This window comes from Solanum lycopersicum, chromosome 1 (assembly GCF_036512215.1).
Source record: "Solanum lycopersicum chromosome 1, SLM_r2.1".
Classification (NCBI taxonomy): Eukaryota; Viridiplantae; Streptophyta; class Magnoliopsida; order Solanales; family Solanaceae; genus Solanum; species Solanum lycopersicum.
The window spans coordinates 71,650,770-71,671,940 of record NC_090800.1 but is presented as its reverse complement, the minus strand read 5'-3'; positions in this window follow the sequence as shown (position 1 = coordinate 71,671,940).

Here is a 21,171-nt window from a genome sequence, read left to right as displayed (position 1 = left end):
TATTTTGTATTTAAGCTAAGTTAATACACGTAATTTTTTTTTTAAAAAAAATTGTTTTAATGTTATAAAAAAATCATTCTTTGTCTTTTCTATTTGTTTTTTCCTATTAATTTTATTTATTCTTTTTATTTTATTTGTCTTTCCTTTTGATTGATTTCAAATTTAATTTAAATTTATTTTATTTAAAATAAATTAATTTTAAAACTATATTTAAATAAGTAAAAAATTAAAAAATATATATATAAAAATTGAACAATTAAAATTAAAGGATATTGTTAAAAAATTTTATAAAATACCACATAGTTTTTAAAAAATAGTTAAAAGTGAACATAAAAATAATAAAAGAGAAAAAAAATATAAAAAGTCTAAAGTGAGGATGAAAATAAATATTTTACAAACAAAGAAATGAAAATAATTAAATATATATAAGTTTTAACGTAAATAATTATGTGTGTAAATTAATTATAATAGACCAATTAAAAAGGATATATGTCCAATTTTTATTTGTGGTTCACTTGTCTTCAAGAGTGTGTGCACACTCTCTATGTCATGTCAACATTTAAGATGTATTTGTTCCATTTTAGAATTATTTAGGGGGTAATACTACCTAGTTAAGTTTAAGTGTATCGCTGAATTTTGGTCATAGTTTAGAGGCTCATCTATGTCTTGTCCTGAAAATTTATAAATTTCTCATAAAAAGGTATATCATTGATCTCTATATTGAGAAGTAGATTACATCAACTGACTAGTTATTCATCAATATATATTATTTTCATCCAATCTACCAGACATTTTGATCCTTCTCAAAATCTCACCTTTTAATAAAACAAAATGATAATTAATATATATTATGTCAAAATAAGAATATAAGTACACTAAATAGTTTAGAAAATATGTTTTTGTCAATGAGTCTAATATATCTATCCATACTCATTCCATTCAATACAAACAAAATGTACTAGGAGAAGAAGTCGGAACAATCTTATTTCTATAATCAAGATATATTTAATCTTGTACTATAATCATACCGATAACTTGTCCAATTTCCACCTTAGATTGCGAACAAACTATTTTATATATATAAGGAACGATACACTAAATTATTAATTATATATAAGTAAATTGACACATAAATGAATATATCCATATATTAAATTTTTTATTAAAATTGAATAAACAATTGTTTTGATATAATTATTATATCTAAGCACATGGTTAATTGTATATACTACATGGTTAATAGTATATATCTCAAAAGAGATATGAGTAATCGTCACTGGTATTATCATGGGATAGCTCCTTAAGCCATGCATGAGAAAACCTTTCATCCATGATCTTTTCATAATAACTTTTAAGGCTCACGGTCATTTACTTCATGCTAGAAATATCCTACTATTAATAGAAATAATTTTAAAAGTGTGATCTATATTCATTGATGGCATATTCGGATATCATACTACTCAAGACCTAATTTAGGAAAATAGCCCGAAAAGCATGAAGGGCAAATATAGAAGGCATTCATATCATGTGGTAAATCTTCATATAACATATAAATACCTTCATCTATAAGCTTACTTGAGTCATAAACATTACTTTCATAATAAACTTGCATGATTTCGTAAAACATATTCATATATTCAAGCTTGTTCATTAATTCGTATAAATTAGGGTTCATAGTCAAAATTCATAGATCAATGCATGAGTTAATAGAAATTGGTTAAAAAGCATGTAATTAAGTCCAATCATCAAATAAGATCATTAGAAAGCAATTGAATCCATACAAATAGAACCCATGAGGAATTGAGTGAAAACCTAATCAATTTTTGAAAATTGGAGAAATTTTAAGGACTCAATAGGCGAATTAAACTGTCATTAATGAACCCCCTACATACCTGATTGAAGCCCTAAGCAATGATGAAGAAAGGAGACTTGAACTTGAAGAACTCCAAATTTTTCTTCTTCCTTGATCTATAGAGAAGATTTTTGGAGAGGATGAATCTGGTCAAGTTTAGAAAATTTAGCATAATTAATTGAAATTGTTAGTTTTGGGGCTTAATTCACTTTTATAGGTTTTGAAATATGGTTTAAAATGATGTAGTTTGGGTACCAAACACTTTGGAAAAAACTAACATTACTCTAACTTAAAAGCTGATGAAGTGATTTAGAAGAGGCGCTTTGTGAGCCGTCTAAGGCTTCACGGTCCGTATAGTCGGTCGTGAAGTTTCACCTATCTGTTAGGATTTCACTAAAACGAGCATAATTTTTTACTCCGACGAAATGAGGCAGACTTTGGGGAGTAGGAAAGAAGATTCAATGACCTTTAATTTGATAGTTCATGGGCCACCTAATTCATTTTGTGTTGAGAGATATGATCGTTTGAAATAGATCCAAAACTCAAAATCTTATCAGCCTTTCACGGACGACTTTACAGTGCATATTAAGATCCATGGACTTTTTAGGCGACCTTGGTCCTTCACAGTAGCTTGGGGGGTTTCGTGCCTATATTCATGGACGACCTCACGATTCGAGAGGTGATTCACAAGATCGTATGGGCGTCGTGGTCATCCATAGTGGTTGGGTGCAACACCACGATCAGGGTGACGGGTCCTAGTCCTCTATACGACCATGGACCCCTGATTCATTAACATTTCAAAGACACTTTATTCAATTCTAAGCGTCAATTATCGTAAATCAGTATAAAACCCAACTAAATGAGTTGGGATCGAAAATAAAAATTGTTGAATAAAGATATCATTCAAATCAAGGGGTGATACGAATGTCAAATGAGGGTTTTGATTTTGATTATCAACTACGAACAACTTTCACAGGCAATAAGAATTAACAATAGTGGGACGGATTCTTAGGATGTGATCGATTATAGACTAATATAAATATATTGTTAATTGCAACTATTAGTAAATAACTAGATATTAGTGAGTAGGATAGGTTATAGAGGAGGTAAATTTTCTCTTGAATAATTTACCCCAAATCAAGTGCTTTCTCTCGAACATCATCAAGCATGCAAAATAAGAACAGTCCACACCTTAATCTATTCACTCTTTCGAGCTGAATGTGCCAGATTGTGTTTGAAATTCACTCTCTTGATCTGAACCCAAGTCAAGTCGACACCCACAAACCATCAACCAATAATCTTAGTTCTAAAACCTCTCTCTCTCGCAAGCCAAGAACCCAAACATAGAATTGCATTTGCAACTACCATTCTTAAATTAAACCACAATTAATGATTAAACTCACTTCAAAATAGCATTTAAACTAACAAGTAGCAATAGCCATAAACTAAATCAGGCCATAATCACATGACCACACCTCAAGAATTGAGATTTTAGCTAGACATTATAAAAAGGTAAAAACAGTTAACCAAATTAATTATTCATCAATTGGGTAAGAATTATTTCATCCTTACAATGCTCCAATTTGATGAATATCAAAGACCTACTTCCAATATTTTGAAAAGTGAATATCTTCAATCCTTCAAAGCGAAGGTAAACTAGAGAAAAATTGTCTCTAGATGCTCAAAACTTATAAATTGTTCTAAAGAGTATTTGATACTAAACTAAATGTTGAAAAACATATTTATAGTCTCCAAAAATATACTTAGAAAGTCCATTCGGCGAAGTAAGTCGAGCTCTCCAAAACCATTTGACGAGCCGCCCTTTGGTATTTTTCATTGCCCTTTTGCCTTGGTATTCAACATTCTCAAGGTTTGTAACTTTGGGCGATGTATCTTGGCTTCGGGGAATCACATGGTGATCCGTCAACTGCTCATTTACATCGCCAACTTGGTTGTTTCCTTCAGGGTTTGGCACGCTGAAACTTTAGGCAGTTTTTTGAGCCACTTGGCGACACGCCAAGTGCTCTTGGTGATCCTCGGGATTGTCCATCTTCATTTCGTCAGCCTGTTTTGTTCCTTTTTACCTATTGGAGTCTGCTTTGTTTCTCAATCCATATTCTTGAAAATCGAGAATTTAACATCAGTTTTTGGTATTGGACACTGTACAAAGTATTTGAAATACAGGAAAGAAATACCATTCAGGTAAGATTTTCAACAGGACAAAATAAGCATTTGAGCACACTAAATCTATATAAATAAAGCTCTAAATGAGTCCAAAACTCAGGACTAATCAACCCTCCATAGTTTTCCCTTCTCTCTTATTTAATCTTAGTTCAGTTTTTAGAGGTGTTGCATCTCTCTTGGATAAATAATTACACTGGCGGACCTACAGCGGTGCAAGTGGGTTCATATGAACCCACTTCATTGAAAAATAACATCGTATATACATGTATATTTAATTAGTTTTTAAATTATATATATATATATATATATATATATATATACATACATACATACATACATACTCATATCAATAATATATATTGATATGGGTGCGGTTGAAAGTGGTAAGGGATTGAATCAAGAACTTGGTCTTGCTAAAGCGTCAATACTCGGTATGGTTCACATAATAAATCTTTTAAGAACTTCATTAGTATGTTTGGCTTTATTACTGATTTTCTTGATACTATTGTTGTTAATTCTAAATCTGTTGAAGACAAAGCTAAGACAACCAGATATCTTAAAGTTTGTCAAACATTTGAGATTGCTTTCATATTGAATTTAATGAGAGATATTTTACCAATCACAAATGAGCTTAATGAGAATTTGCAAAAGAAAGAACAAGATATTGCAAATGCATTTTACTTTTGAAGTGGTGAAAAAACGATTTCAAGATTTAAGAGGTGAAGGATGGGATTCACTTGTCGAGAATATGTTCACATTTTGTGTCAAGTATGATATGTTGATACCTAATTTTGATGAGTTGTATCTTAATTTTGATTGGCAGCTTCAAGAACTCAATAATTGTTTTAATGAGATAAGATCATATTTGCTTATTGGAGTTGCTTGCTTGAATCTAATTGACTCTTTCCAGTTTTGACATCAAGAACATATTGAGAATGGTTGAATTATATCCTTATGATTTTGGTAAAATGTAATGGTTACTCTTAGGAATCAGCTAGAGACTTATATAGTTGATGTCTGTGATGTTGATAAAAGGTTCTCCAACTTAAATTGGCTTGGCGATCTTTTGGAAATGCTAGTTAAGGTAAAAAGCATTTAAAATAACCTTTTGTGTATCGTCTAATAAAATTTGTTGCTCCTACCGGTTGATACTGCTACAGTTCAAAGAGCTTTCTCGGCAATGAAGTTGATCAAGAGTGAATTGCAAAATCGAATGGATGATGATTTCATGAGTAGTTGTATGGTGTCTTATATAGAGAAAATAATATTTAATACTATTTCTGATGAGAGTATTATGAATTGGTTTCAAGAAATCAAAACTCGTAGAATAGAATTGTAATGATATATATTTTAATTAAAAAAAAATATTTTGTTTGCATTTTTATTTATTTATTTTTTATATTTTGAACCCACTTTATAAAAATCCTAGGACCCCCACCGAATAATTAACACTTATTATAATAATAATAATAACAATTAAATCAGTAGCTAGTCAATAATTAAGTCTCGATGAGATCGTTAAATATTATTATCTAAAGAATAACTTATTACTTGCGACTACGTACACTTACTTATATGGAGGACCACACCTAACATATGGGATACTCTACTACATTAACTCAACACCTCTTTCAAGTTGATATATTCTTTGTTATAATAAATCAAAATGACCTGACGGTGGAAAATCACACATAGTATGATGCATATCGTTTGGACTCTTTTTGTAAGTGCTCGTTTACCTATCAATATTTTCACTTTATCCCGAATATTAATTTCGTATACAACTTAAAATAGAATTGTTACAATTTTTGAAATTTAAAAAATGTCAAAAAGTTATTTTCACAAATTTTACGCTAAATCACTCAAGAAAATTCAAAAACTAACTTCACTTTATATTCATGTTCAAACATAACTCAAATATATATATATATATATATATATATATATATATATATATATATATATATATATATATATATATATATATATATATCCAAAACTCACGAAAATTATTGAAATGTCTCATACAAACTTTTTTATAGTGAAGGGGCAAGGCGAGACAGAAGGCCTTATGGAGCAGCCAAATACAAGACGAATATCACGATCCAAAATACGAGGCCATGATGACACACACCTCCAATAGTCCAAATTGGTGTAAGCCGAAAGAAATAACACATACGAGATTTTTAAGGAAAATAGGCCACAATATAAAGAAAAGAAACACAACAAGAAAATTTCCAAAACATAGTATCATAAGCATAAAGAGCATCTAATAAGTTTCTAAAATGTGGAATACATATCAAATTTACGAAAATAAGTTAAAGACTTTAAAAGATTTATGAAGACCAAACCACTACTCTGAATGAGAAGAAATGGCAAAATCCAATCAACCACTACGAAAATCACCGTGGCTTAAGAAAATAATTGAAGTAGTGGTGAGTACAATCCACATATACTCAATAGGTTAGACCCATATAGTATAAACAACTAAACAGACTTAAGAAGTACACTATACACACTTTCACTATGTATAAATAAAGTCCAATTCTAACATCGGTGCCGCCAATGTATATAACAACAACGTAAATAAAATAACACATAAAGATTGAAATGATACTCTAATTAACAGATAAACAAGTTACGCAACACAACAAAGTTGGTCAATGCAATGCAATGAGATGTTGAAATGATGTAGTGGAATCAATGTCATCGCACAACCTATTATATACACTTTGTCGAGCTTTAGTTTCCAGATAAGGACCCATGGGGGACTTGTAGTCGATCTACCAATCTATAAATCTCAATATGTCATCAACTTGTCACTATCTCGTGGTCAAGGATAAATGTAAGGTGTCTCATTTATTTTTTCTAAAAAATAGTATTTATTCACTTTCTCACATTTCCATGAACAATGATATGCTGAGTGAGGATGAATGCATCACAAATGCATACAATACAAAGGCATAATCAACTCATCAGGAACTTTTAATATCTTAAAGTTTCAAACTCAATAAGTCATGAAACACACCCTCAAGTTATAGGTATATAAGAAGAATTCATTTGAAATTAGTCTTCACCATTTAAATAGTTGTTTTTTTTTTCATTTTGAGAAGAACAAATACCAACTCGAGCCCCTAATTTTGGCATCCCAATGTCAAAAATAACAAATAAACTTAACTCCTCACTAAGGCAAATTCTCAGTTATCACAGATTTTCAACAAAAATTAAGGGTGTCACATGAGCCTCCACGCATGCTAAACATCACAAATCGACACCATAATAAACAAGAAATTCAACACTTATCCACCTTTAAACTCAAATCACAACTCATTTCTCACTTGACTTCCTAAGAAAAATTAATTGTTCATTTAGTCTAAAATAGGGATAGCCAAATCTATCTTGAAGGCCAAAATTTCACCCAAACAACTCTATCGGAGCATCCTTCAATCAAACGATCACCAAAATGATCCCTAACTACCAAGAAAGGAGAGATTTTATCAAAAGGATTCCAACGATACCCATATTACTAAGGTTAGAAACGGGGGTAAAATAGTCCAAAAATTTCTTTGAAAATAGAAGGGTAAAATTAGATTTTTATTTGAAAATTATGTTCTACTAGCAACAAGTTATTCATGGTTGAAAAAGTCATTAAAATCGAGTTCCAAATCAAGAAATTCATTCATTTTTAAATTTGGGAAAAGAACCCAAAACCCACATTTGTAATCTTGATTTTAAGTGTTTTGGAAGATGAAATTCGAAGAAAACAATATAAGATCGATAAATGAACTTATCCACACAATTTTTTACTCAAGAAAATGCTTTCAAAGTATCCTTCCCAAGATCCCAATATTTAAAAAATAATAAAAGAAATTGAAATGGGAATAAATGAGCCAAAAAAAATTGTTGACTTTCTATTGATCACTGTTAGAGCCGTCAATGTGGGCTAGCCTAGCCTAAACCGGAATTTAGTAGGGTTAAACTAAGATTTTTGGAGCCCATTTAAAAAAAGGGTTTATTAGCCCAGCCTGAATAAGTCTGTTGATTTGAGGGGCTTGAGAAATATCGGTAGGGCCGACCCGTGGGCCAATAAAATTTAATTAAAAAATATAATATAATATTATAATTTAAAATTAAAGAGAGTCCAAACTCAAAAAAAATAGGTTAATATTTCTACTTATATATTTATACTTTTACTTGAAAAAACTTAATAATATTTTTTTATTTTCTGAAAATGGTAACTTAACTTAATAAATATTTTATAAAGACAATTTTATTTGTGAATTTGATTAACAAGTAGTAACATAAACATCATGTAATATTGTTTCGTCGATTGTATGATAATATTTTTAAATTATAATTTATAATTTAAATTAATAATTTAAAAAATATATAATTTTTTAAAAAGTGGGCTAGCCCGGCAAGCCTGTAGCCCACGCACTTATGGGTTGGGCCGACCATTTTCTAGCTCACACAAAAAATGGGCTAGCCCGGCCTGACTCGTAAAATGTCAAAGTCTGACTGGGTTTGCCCGCAATGGGTGGGCTACCCCATATTGACATCTCTAATCATTGTTGATCACCTTTGACTGTCGCATAGTCAATTGGACCAGCACTAGAAAAACAAATTATTATCTTATTAAAATATCTGAACGGATCATAGAGATTCATTTAGGACCCGATAAAAATGTTATCTCACTAATTTAACATTCAGACTCAATAAAATTATTGGATTTCTAAAAAAATATAGTTATGAAAGAAATACCCTTCCAGACCTCTCTTTAGGGCCAAAGTTTAACTTTTTTGCCCAAACACTCAAATTTAAACCTAAAGCATTGGAACTATTATCATCCACCTTACTATACCAAACTTGACATTTCTAAGTAGGGGAACTAATATTCGATGCTCGGATTTCAAAATCTTGACCAAAGTCAACTATATCAAATATAATTCAACTCAAAAAGGCTAAAATCACCAAAATCTCACCCGGCTGCGTCGTGGACCACACTAACCATTTTAGTAATGCAAACAAAACATGAAAGAGCTAAGGGGAAGGAAAAAATAGTCATTACACAAATTAAATCAGTTTCTGAAGAAATGGGGCATTACAACGAAGCCCACTGCCACGTGTTGTGAGGTAGGTCGACCTTGGACAATTGTTTTCCTTTTCTATCCCACCTTGGTGGGGCCTTCTATGTGTTTTTAGACAGTATAAATATCCATACTTAGCAGCTTTTTTTAGGAGAGAACAAATGCACTAGGAGCACATAACAAAGTTGGAAGCTAACTATTATTAGGGTCACTTCTTCATCCTTTGCTTTGCTATTTTTATTTACTTGTTTATGAATTCTAGCTTTTGTAATAAGATTACGAGTGGATAATCTATCTATCAATTTGTTGATGCAGAACAATTGATAGTGAAAGATTGAAGAAGAAGAAGAAGAAGAAGAAGAAGAAGAAGAATGTTATTGAGAGAGATTCCTCCTCATGTCTTTTACAATTTTGTATATTACTCTACAATGTACAAACTACTCATGTATATATACAATCAATTAGCTAACTAACAATGTTAATGCACCAATCATAAAAGGACAGCTGGCTAACAAACTAAGCTTAACAATTAACAACTAACAACTAACAACTAACTAGTTAACTAACTAATTGAACTTTACTTACTTTAACTAACTAACCAATTCAACTCTTATCAATACTTTTATCATATTCCTCAATACCCCCCTTCAAGCTAGGAGATATGAAGATGTCCTTCATTCCGAGCTTGGAAACCAAATATTCATGTTGCAGTCGACCAAGTCCTTTAGTGAATACATCAGCAGGTTGTTCAGTAGTAGCCAAGTGTTGAATGAATATGAAACCTCTTTGGACCTTTTCTCTAATAAAATGACAATCAATGTCAATATGTTTGGTCCTCTCATGGAAAACAGGGTTAGAAGCAATCTGAATAGCACCAGTGCTGTCACTATGTACAACAATAGGCAAGACAATAGGCATGTCTAATTCACGAAAGAGACCAATTAACCATGTAACTTCAGCAACAGTAGAAGCCATGCTTCTATATTCTGCTTCAGCAGAACTCCTGGATACTGTAGATTGTTTCTTAGACTTCCAAGAAAGTAAGGATTTTCCAAATGTAACCATGTATCCAGTAATGGATCTCCTAGTATCAGGGCATGATCCCCAATCCTGTAAAGAACCAGAATTCTGAGCAGATAACAGAATACCTAGGCCAGGTTGTTGTTTAATATATCTGACAACTCTAATAGCAGCATTCATATGAGATTGTTTAGGAGCATTCATGAATTGGCTTAATTTTTGAACAGCATAGGACAAGTCAGGTCTAGTAATGGTTAAGTAGATCAATCTCCCAACCAATCTTTGATACTCACCAATATCTGATAACACAAGATCAGATGTAATTCCTACATGCTTGTCAAAAACTGCAGTAGTGAGATTTCCATTCATCTCAACAGGTGTGGCAATAGGTTTAGATCCACCTAAACCCAAGTCTGAAATAATCTCCAATGCATACTTTCTTTGATGCATGAGGATTCCTTCCCTGTTTCTGGCAAACTCTATCCCTAGGAAGTATCTCAATGATCCTAGATCTTTGATCTTGAAGTTATCCTTTAAGACTTGTTTGGTGTCATTAATTAGTGTGATGTTACTGCCAGTGACTAACAAATCATCAACATAAACCAAAACAATCACAATACCTTCATTAGACTTCTTGATCAATAAAGAGTAATCCAAATGGCTTTGCTGAAATCCAGCAGCTAATAGTGCCTGAGTCAATTTCACATTCCACTGTCGTGAAGCTTGCTTAAGTCCATACAATGACTTAAGCAACTTACACACAGGTTGATTCCCAGCATGCAGATGAGAGAATCCTTGAGGTATCTGCATATAGACTTCTTCTACCAAGTCACCTTGCAAGAATGCATTATAAACATCCATCTGTTGGACATCCCATCCCTTAGATGCAGCTAAAGTGAGCACTGTTCTAACTGTGACCATTTTAACAACTGGAGAAAATGTCTCCTGGTAATCTAAACCTTCTTGCTGGCTGTATCCTTTGGCTACAAGTCGAGCTTTGAATCTTTCAACTTCACCATTTGCCTTGTACTTAATCTTGTACACCCATTTGCAACCTATAGCCTTTTTTCCAATAGGTAAAGTTACTACCTCCCAGGTCTTATTCTCTTCCAATGCCTGTATCTCTTCTTTCATGGCTGCTACCCACCTCTTATCTTTGGCAGCTTGATGGTAGAACTTAGGCTCAGTGTCAACTGAAAGATTAGCAATGCAACATTGATAAGAGGGAGACAAATTCCTGTAATCAATGTTATTTTCCAGACAGTACAAACAATTGGATCTTGATCTAGACTTGAATGTGGTAACAAAATCCTTTTGCCAAAGAGGAGGCCTAGAAGTTCTAGTTGATTGTCGTCTGTTGGAGCTCAAAATTGAATCATCTATGGTTGGTTGATCCTGTTGATGATGATCCTCAATATCATCAAATCTGACTGGAAAATCTGAAGGTGTAGACACGTAATTTTGACCGAATTTAAGTTTAACACCAATTTTAAAGCATAAATAATTTTATCAATCTAAATTAAATATATTTTGATTTTTTTTAATTTTTTCATTAAGTTCATTTAAAATATATAAAAATAAACAACATAAATATATTTTTCATTAGAAAAGTTTATTTTGATTGTAAAAAAAAAAAAGAAAAAAAAAGATATATATATATAGATTGCATAACTAATATTTCTTAATTTTATATATATATATTATTTATATTTTTTTTATTTTATTTTATTTATTTTATTATTATTATCCATTTAGCTTTTATTTATTTATTTATTCAAAAGAATTAATTAATAATTTAATAATTATCATCTATATATATTTAATATTAAAAAAAAGAAGAAGAAAAAACCCACGATTTCCATTTACCCATTACCCTCCACTTCACCACTCACACCACACGACACACACAGACATTCCTACAAATGCACACACACGGATAGAGAGCAAGGGAAGATCAGCAAACAGAACGAAAAAAAAAAGACACGAGAAGGAGAGAAAAAATAAGAAGATAAAGAAAGAAAAAGAGGAAAAATTCTGTAAGTAAAAAAAAGGGAGAAGAAACAACAAAGAATTTTCTTTTCGGAAGAACACACGCACAAAGAAACCAAAGGTTGAAGTTGAGGTTTACTTTCGCGGTTCCTTATTCGCATTGTTTTCTTTTGGTGAAATAATTTCCACAAGAGGTAATACTAATTTAATTTTGTATTAGTTTTATGTCATGATAATGCGAGAATGAATTGCAATATATATTAAAGTTGTTAAATTTCGCGTATGTTTAAACCATTAATATTTATTCATGTTATTGTATGAAGTATGTTCAAACGTTCATATCAGTTATATGTTTAGATCTTGGTATAATTATATTTAGTGTGAAATCATTATATCAAACCATGATTTATTTTATATTTAAATAACCCATAGTTTATTTTATATTTAAGTAAAATTATTGTCCAAGTCATGTAATTTTTAATATTTAGTTTATAATGATAAAATGTGTAGCTATTATGTAAATATATTAATTTTAGTTAGTAGAATTTTTATTTAATGTTAGTGACATAAAAAATATCGAATAAAAAATGAAAAAATATAATAATAATAATAATAATAAAAGGAAAAAGGGAAAAGTTGAAAAAAAAATAAACTGTGAAAAAGAACATACAAACAAAGAGGGAAGAGAGAAAACAAAAAAAAAATAATAGAAAAGGAGTATAAAAATAATATAAAAAATTCAATTGAAGAGGAAAGAATTTTTTATATTTATTTTCTCAAAAATTTCTTTGTCCAAAAAAAAATTAAGTTAAAAAAAAAACCTTGAAAGTATAAAAAATAATAATAACAATAAATAATAATAATAGCAAAAGATGAGAAAGTATAAAAAAAATGTAAAAAAAATAGAATAAAAAATAATAATAATAATAATAAAAACAAAAGAAATAATAATAATAATGAATATCTTATTTTATTCTGATTTGCTTGATTTAATTTGTATGTGTATATACATATTTTAATTAAAGGACATAGATTAATAAAATAAGGTAGTTTTAATATATTTATATAAGTCAAAGAATGAGGGTAAATATATTTGTCTTAATAATACAATATTCATAAATTAGTTTAAGTCATAAATGTCCATAAAGCGACCGTGCTAGAACCACGGGACTCGAGGGATGCCTAATACCTTCCCCTTGATCAACAGAATTCCTTACCCGAACTCGTTCGCAGACCAAACAAAGAGTCATTTCCTTTTGATTAGGGATTAAACAAAAAAGGTGACTTGGAACACCGTAACTCAATTCCAAGTGGCAACTCTGAAAAAATCAAAATAATCCCCTAATTAACAACGTCACTTAAATTGGAAAAACCCTTACGCCGCCGCGCGAAAAAGGGGTGTGACAGAAGGTTCAATCGATGATACACTGTCTTGTATGTCATCAAAACACTGAGTTTGAAAAGGAAAGATAGATTCATTAAAAACCACATCTCTACTGACAAAGAAGACTCTATTTTGTAGATCATAGAGTTTGTATCCCTTCTGTCTAGTACCATAACCCATAAGTACTGATTTGATGGCTCTAGGACCAAATTTATCAGATCTCAACAATGTAGTTACATAACACAAACATCCAATGGTCTTCATGTAAGACAAATCTGGAGGTTTACCAAACATCACTTCAAAAGGAGACTTATTAAGTAACACAGTGGATGGAATTCTATTGATGATATGAACAACAGCTAAAGCACATTCTCCCCAAAATCTGATTGGAATATTGCCTTGAAATCTAATAACTCTTGCTGTCTCCATTATGTGTCTATGTTTTCTTTCCACTACACCATTTTGTTGAGGTGTATATGGACAAGAACTCTGATGTATAATTCCTTGAGATTCAAACAGTTCATTCACTTGAGTATTAAAAAACTCTCCACCATTATCTGATCTAAAGACTTTAACTTGAACATTGAATTGAGTCTTAACCATAGCAAGGAATTGTTTCAATATAGTAGAGACATCAGACTTGAGATGCATGAGATATATCCATGTCCATCTAGAGTGATCATCAACCAAAGTAAGAAAGAACTTCATTTTATTATGAGTTGTAATCTTGTAAGGTCCCATACATCCATGTGAACTAAATCAAAACATTGTGTACTTCTAGTATTGCTATTAGGAAATGGTAGTCTGACCTGTCTAGCTAATGGACAAATAGTGCAACATTTCAACTGAAAATCCCTTTTATGAGCAAATATGTCTATCTTCCTGAGAACACTCATAGGAATGTGACCTAGCCTCTTATGCCAAACTTCACCTTCAGCAGAATTCTTTATTGCAACAAAACTTCTATGCTGCCCATTGTCTATCAGTTGTGATGACTTTAAGATGTATAGACCACCTTTTTCTTCACCAATCTCCTTTACTTTCCCAGTGAAGAGATCCTGAAGGAGAAAGAAATCAGGATAGAAAATTGCACAATAATTCAATTGCCTAGTAAGTTTAGCCACTGAAAGAAGATTGAAGTTAAGTTCTGGCACATATAAAACATTCTTAACTACTTCACCTCCTTGTAGTTGAGAGCAGCCTGAATGTGTGACTTTAGTTGAATCACCATTTGGGAGCTGTACATTTCCTGAACTCTTTACTGTTGATCCATGAGTTAGCAAGTCTTTAGTTCTCACCATATGATCAGTTGCCCCACTATCAACAATCCAATCAAAACTAGAAGTTGAAGGAGTAAACTGAGAATGTCCTGCAAATATACCTGTTGTATTGGCACTACTATTGGTAGATACTGTATTTCCCTCATGAATCAATGACTTGTTCATCATCTGTAAAACTTGTTGGTATTGATCAGGTGTAAAATGTTGAGATAAAACAGCTCCTGAACCACTTGAACTTGGATTACTTTCATATTGTTGTGACATCTGATATGAACCACCACTCTTAAACTGCTGCATCTGATCTACAACATTACCATTAGTTGAGCTACCTGGATTGTTAAATTGAGGATTGTAGTTTGTTGTCATAATATTTGCTTGTCTCTTCCCCTTATAATTGGTAGGATAGCCTATTAGCTGATAGCAAGATTCCTTTAGATGTCCATGTTTGTGACAGTGAATACAGTACTTCAGCTTGTTACAATCAGCTCTATTGTGGCCTTTCATATCACAATGATCACAATACAAATATCCACTTCTCTGTTTGTTAAACTTCACATTGCCACTTCGATTACTCGGACCACTAAAATTGTTCCCTCCGGATCTACTAGTGAACAAAGCTGTAGGATCCATTTGCCCTCCTAGATTATAGTGATATCCACTTAACTCTCTTTGACTTTCATCTTGAATTATCATAGCATAACATTGATTTACAGTTGGAGGTGTATTCATCATGAGAATTTGGCTTCGAGCATGACTATAATTGTCATTCAAGCCCATCAAAAACTGCAGAAGCTTCTGTCTAAGCATGCTATCAACATATTCTTTAGATCTTTCACAATTACAAGATGGAGGAGGAACAATTGAATCAAATTCATCCCACAGATCTTTCAACTTGGAATAGTATACTGAGACTGGAGAAGTACCTTGAGTATGTGTAACAATCGACTTGTGTAAGTGAAATATCCTAGACATATTCACTTTGTCAAATCGTTCCTTCAGATCACTCCAAACCAGTGATGCATTAGAACGAAATAGGATTTCACTCATCAATTCCTTGCTCACATTGTTCATAAGCCATGAAAGCACCATTGCATTACATCGATCCCACTGTTTCTTCTCAGAATCGACTGTGTAATCTTCACGTTTGATGCTGCCATCAATAAATCCCTATTTGTTCTTTGTTAGCAATGTTAACTCCATTGCCCTGCTCCACAAAGTATAATTCTCCATTCCTACAAGTTGAATCCCAATTTGAATTGCACCTGTGACATCAGAAGAAGACAAATACAGAGGGTATGTGTGATCGATTTTGCTTGCCATTATTACCTCTCCCGATCTACAGATCCAGAGGTCAAAATGAGCTAGAATTTCTCAGAGATTGTACTCCTGCTCTGATACCATATCAATTTGTTGATGCAGAACAATTGATAGTGAAAGATTGAAGAAGAAGAAGAAGAAGAATGTTATTGAGAGAGATTCCTCCTCATGTCTTTTACAATTTTGTATATTACTCTACAATGTACAAACTACTCATGTATATATACAATCAATTAGCTAACTAACAATGTTAATGCACCAATCATAAAAGGACAGCTGGCTAACAAACTAAGCTTAACAATTAACAACTAACAACTAACTAGTTAACTAACTAATTGAACTTTACTTACTTTAACTAACTAACCAATTCAACTCTTATCAATACTTTTATCATATTCCACAATACTATCTACCTTGCTTTATAGCCATAGTATGAACATTATAATTTGTTAATTGTTTGTTATTGCGTATTCTATCATCCATGCCTTGTTCTCTTAATTTTGTGTTTATTATTTTGTGATTTTGCGATTCATAAGGTAAAATGATAGTTCCTAGTGAAATTTGGAAGATTAAAGTTAGGAATACACATGAGTTAACATGAGTAGGGTTCGTCTGCGGATAAATTAATGGCTATGATGAATACATACGTAGTTTAACCTACTTGACTTAAATTTATAAATGCATTCGAATTGATTTAGCTATTATACCCATTCAATATGATGTAATTAAAAGGCTAATCTAGGTAGAAGGTTAGACGCTCAAGAAACCATGACCATATATGTTATCAACCCTATGATTTAACAAGTTAGTAGATATTGTAAATCAATTTAACAATGATTAACAAATATGATAATCGAAAGCACCATAGCCCTAGGATTTAATAACTTTGTGAACAACTTCTATAATTTCATTCTCATTTACTCTATTACTGTAGTTATAGTTAGCACTTAAAACAAACAAATAACTCTTTCTTGAACTACATAACACTGGTTGTCATAACAATAATAGTTAAATAAGTAGCTTGTTAACAACTAAGTCCTTGTGGGATCGATAATATGATTGTTTACACAATCACTTTTGAGACCACATATACTTACATGTACGGATGATCACAGCTACCTTGAGATATCCTACCACATTAACTCAATACCTCTTTCAGATTGATATGCTATCTGTTACAACAAATGAAAATATTTTGATAGTGTAAAAATCATCTTTACTATGATGCACATTACTTTGAATTTTTTTTGTAAGTTCTGTGGGGTCCATCCCCATGTACCAAACTTTAAATAACTTTGTGTCAATTTCAAAGTATGGTAGAGCTGGTAAGGTATGAAGAAGCAAAAATTGTTCTCTGCCAATTTCAAAGTTTGGCAGAGTAGGTAAGCTATGAAGAAGAAAAAATTGGTTTTCTTCTGTAGCACATTTGGAGGGTAGTGTATTTGTTCTCTATAAAAGGGAGGACAATTATTCATTCTATATGCACCAAAAATAATTACAAAGGAGAGAAAGAAAAGTGAGGCATCACAGAGGAAAATAATCTGTGAGAAAAAAATAGAGAGTGCGAGCGATATTGTAGTGAGGTGGAAAATTCAAAAGAGTGTTATTTCTTTTGAATGTGTAGTGGTCTTTGGAGTTTTACTCAGACATACAAGTGTAAAATCCTTACTATAGTGATATTCGTTGCTCCTCTTGGGTCGTGGTTTTTCCCTTATTTAGGAGGGTTTCCACGTAAAATCTTGGTGTCATTATTTCTCTTTTGTTCTCGTTGATTAACCGTACTGTTGTGTTCCACATTTATTGCCTTTATTACCGCAAATATTATTTCTGTTACGGATTTATTCCCAACAATTGATATCAGAGCACATGTTCTGCTCATTTACAGAAATATTTTTTGCAGCTTATTGTACTATACTCAATAAAAAAAATGTCTGGAGTAAAGTACGAGGTAGCAAAATTTAACGGTGATAGCGGTTTCTCAATGTGGCAGAGAAGGATGGAAGACTTGCTCATCCAACATGGTTTGCACAAGGCACTAGGCGGCAAATCCCAAAAGCCCGAATCCATGAAACTTGAGGATTGGGAAGAAATGGATGAAAAGGCTGCTAGTGCAATCAGATTGCACTTAACAGATGATGTAGTTAATAACATCATCGATGAAGAGAGTGCATGTGACATTTGGACAAAGTTAGAAAATCTATACATGTCCAAAACGCTGACAAATAAATTGTACCTAAAGAAGCAGTTATATGCGCTACATATGGGTGAAGGTACAAATTTTTTTGTCTCATTTAAATGTACTTAATGGACTAATCACGCAGCTAGCAAACCTCGGAGTAAAGATCGAGGATGAAGATAAAGTCATAGTACTCCTAAACTCGCTGCCATCTTCCTACGATACTTTAGCAACAACTATTTTACATGGTAAAGACTCTATTGAGTTGAAGGATGTCACATCAGCCCTTTTGCTTAATGAGAAGATGAGAAAAAGGCCTGAAAATCACGGACAGGCTCTAATCACAGAAAGTAGAAGCAGAAGTTACCAAAAGAGCTCAAGTAACTATGGTAGATCCGGAGCTCGTGGAAAGTCCAAGGTCCGATCAAAATCGAAGGCCAGAAATTGCTACAATTGCGATCAACCAGGACATTTCAAAAGATATTGTCCAAATCTAAAAAGGGGCAAAGGGGAAAACAGCGGCCAAAAGAATGATGACAACACAACTGCCATGGTGCAAAATAATGATGATGTTGTTCTCCTCATAAATGAGGAAGAAGAATGCATGCACTTGGCAGGTATAGAGTCAAAATGGGTGGTCGACACATCAGCATCTTATCATGCCACACCGGTAAGAGATCTTTTTTATAGATATGTAGTCGGTGATTATGGCAATGTGAAAATGGATAACACAAGTTACTCAAAGATTGCGGAGATCGGAGACATTTGCTTAAAAATAAATGTTGGATGCACATTAGTGTTGAAAGATGTGCGTCACGTACCTGATTTGCGGATGAACTTGATCTCGGGAGTTGCTTTGGACCGAGATGGATATGAGAACTACTTTGCAAATAAAAAATGGAGACTCACCAAAGGGGCATTGGTGATTGCAAAAGGAGTTGCTCGTGGCACGTTATATAGGACAAATGCAGAAATATGCCAAGGTGAATTAAATGCGGCTCACGAAGAAAATTCTGCAGATTTATGGCATAAAAGAATGGGTCATATGAGCGAGAAAAGATTGCAAATTCTTTCCAAAAAGTCACTCATCTCTTTTGTCAAAGGTACAACAATAAAATCATGTAACTACTGCTTATTTGGTAAACAACATAGAGTCTCATTTAAGACATCATCCGAAAGAAAGTTGAATATACTTGATTTGGTATATTTTGATGTTTGTGGTCCAATGGAGATAGAATCGATAGGAGGTAATAAATACTTTGTTATCTTTATTGATGACGCTTCTCGAAAATCGTGGGTTTATATCTTATCAGGTGTTTCAAGTATTTCAAAAGTTTCATGCTCTGATAGAAAGAGAGACATGTCGAAAGCTAAAATGTCTCCGAACCGACAATGGAGGTGAGTACACTTCAAGAGAATGTGAAGAGTACTGTTCAAACCATGGAATCAGACATGAAAAGACAGTTCCTGGAACCCAACAACACAATGATGTAGCTGAGAGGATGAATCGCACCATTGTTGAGAAGGTGAGAAGCATGCTCAGAATAGCTAAATTACCCAAGACATTCTGGGGTGAAGCAGTTCGGACAGCGTGTTATCTTATCAATCACAGTCCATCAGTTCCATAGGAGTTTGACATTCTAGAGAGAGTTTGGACCAACAAAGAGATATATTACTCGCACCTAAAGGTGTTCGGTTGCAAAGCTTTTGCACATGTACCGAAGGAGCAAAGAACCAAGCTAGATGATAAATCAGTTCCTAGGATATTCATCGGATATGGAGATGAAGAGTTTGGGTATAAACTATGGGATCTTGTATAGAAGAAGGTCATCAGAAGTAGAGATGTAATCTTTCGAGAAAGTGAAGTTGGAACTGTTTATGATCTATCCAAGAAGGCCAAGAAAAATAATGGTATAGTCCCTAATCTTGTTACCATTCCTTCTTCTTCTAACCATCCCATAAGTGCAGAAAGTATGATTGATGAAGTTGCTGAGCATGAAGAGCAACCTGATGAGATTGTTGAGCAGGGGAGAAACTTGGTGATAATACCGAGCAAATGGAGTACCCAGAAGAAGAACAATCTCAACCTCTAAGGAGATCAGAAAGACAAAGGGTAAAATCAACCAAATACCCTTCCTCAGAGTATGTCCTTATCAATGATGAAGGTGAGCCAGAACGTCTTAAGGAGGTGTTGTCTCATCCAGAAAAGAGCCAATGGATGAAAGTCATGCACGAAGAGATGGGATCTCTACAGAAAAATGGCACATACCAGCTAGTTGAACTTCCAAAAGGAAAAAAAACCACTTAAGTGCAAGTGGGTATTTAAACTCAAGAAAGATAAATATGGCAATTTGGTGAGGTACAAAGTTCGATTGGTTGTAAAAGGCTTCTAACAAAAGAAAGGTATTGAGTTTGATGAAATTTTTTCACCTGTTGTCAAAATGAATTCTATTCGAACTATTTTGAGCATAGCAGCTAGTCTAGATCTTGAAGTGGAGCAATTGGACGTGAAAACTGCATTTCTTCACGGAGATTTGGAAGAAGAAATTTATATGGAGCAATCAGAGGGATTTGAAGTATCTGGAAAGAAACACATGCTGTGCAAATTGTACAAGTCTTTATGGGTTGAAATAGGCCCCAAGGCAATGGTACAAAAAGTTTGACTCTTTCATGAAAAGTCAAATGTACACAAAGACCAATTCTGATCCATGCGTATACTTCAAAAGATTTTCTGACAACATTTTTATTATTTTGTTGTTATATGTGGATGAAATGTTAATTGTAGGATAAGACAAAGAGCTGATTGCAAAGTTGAAGAAAGATTTGTCCAAGTCATTTGACATGAAAGACTTGGGCCCAACACAACAAATTCTAGGGATGAA